The 1,521-nt window shown below is 36.7% G+C and overlaps 1 pseudogene; it reads right to left on the bottom strand.

Moving 5' to 3' along the window:
- Positions 1-924, bottom strand: LOC138435211 (olfactory receptor 6C3-like; annotated as a pseudogene).
- Positions 925-1,521: the final 597 nt, after the last annotated feature.

Raw genomic sequence — 1,521 nt, 5'->3', positions numbered from 1 at the left:
TTATTTTTCAATGCTACAGATACTTGCATTTACTTGAGAAAAAGATAACATTTTAGATGATATCTTAAAGGCTTGCTTCACTTGCTGGTTAGGAGCAACAGAAGTATTTAGAATTGCTACTCCTTTCGTCAAGGATGCCTCTTATTTTGCTGATGGGTTGGCATACATAAATATACAGCTTCCATAAGAGATGGAAATGACAATCATGTGAGACGAGCATGTAGAAAATGCCTTTTTTCTCGGACTGTCAGAAGGCAGTCTCAGAATTGTCTTGATGATGAACATATAGGATAGAATTATTAATACCAAAGTAAAAAGCAGCATCTCTATTGCAGAGTAAAAACTTCAAGGTGCCATGTTTCTTAGCAGGATATTTGCAAGAGGGGGAAATAGTCACAAGCAAAGTGATTGATGATATTAGAACCACAGTAATCTAACTGGAGAAAAAGAATAACAGGTGGGAAGATGTTTAAGAACTCTGCCAGCCAAGCACAAAAGACAAGCATTACACAGACTCTGTTGTTCATGATGGTTGTGTAATGCAGGGGTTTGCAGATAGCTACATAGCGATCATAGGACATGGCAGTTAGAAGATAAAACTCAGTGATACTCAAGAAAATGAAAAAAAAATCTGAGCTGTACCATTGTTGTATGAAATTGCTTTGTCCCTAGTGATAATTGTGCCCAGAAATCTAGGAATACAGATTTTGTAAAGGAAATTTCTAATATAGAGAAGTTCCTGAGGAAAAAATACATAGGTGTCTATAGATGGGGGTCCACCAAGGTGAGAATGATGATGGTTAAATTTCCAGTGACACTTAATATACATGTGATGATTAAAAAGAGAAAAGTTACAATCTGAAACTCTGGGTCATCTGATAGGCCCAGAAGAATGACTTCTGTGGGTCTTGTGTGGTTTTTCATTTCTGATTCTATTCTCCCTCATTAGAACAGAGAATGTATGCTCTCCTTATAGGACATAAAAAAAATGTTAAAAAATATTTGAGGATAGAATACAAAAGTTTTAAAGCTTCCATCATGAAGATAGTGTTTGAAATTGAAAACCTCTGTTCCCATACAGTAACTTTCTCCAGTTTCCATTCAACCTTTCATTCAAGTAATGAATATTAGTCACTCAGTCACTCAAGTCGCTCAGTTGTGTCTGACTCTTTGCGACCCCGATGGACTGTAGCCTACCAAGCTCCTTTGTCCATGGGATTTTCAGGGAGTGGATTACCATTTCCTTCTCCAGGGGATCTTCCCCACCCAGGGATCAAACCCAGGTCTTCCGCAGTGTAGACAGATGCTTTATCGTCTGAGCCAGGGTAAGTCCAAATGAATATTATCTGAAGTTAAATATTGAGCTTTCATCCCAAAAATACACTCTCACAGGCCATGGATGAAATAAAAGTTACATGTTAACATTTAAACTGGGACATTTCTTCTACTGTTTTCTTTACCAAGACTTCAGATTATTCTTTAAAATATTTAGTTTCTTTGGTAATACTATGATAATATTTA

The sequence above is a fragment of the Ovis canadensis genome, chromosome 3, assembly GCF_042477335.2.
Source record: "Ovis canadensis isolate MfBH-ARS-UI-01 breed Bighorn chromosome 3, ARS-UI_OviCan_v2, whole genome shotgun sequence".
Taxonomy (NCBI): Eukaryota; Metazoa; Chordata; class Mammalia; order Artiodactyla; family Bovidae; genus Ovis; species Ovis canadensis.
The sequence above is the reverse complement of the archived record's forward strand: the minus strand, read 5'-3'. Positions and strand labels throughout refer to the sequence as shown.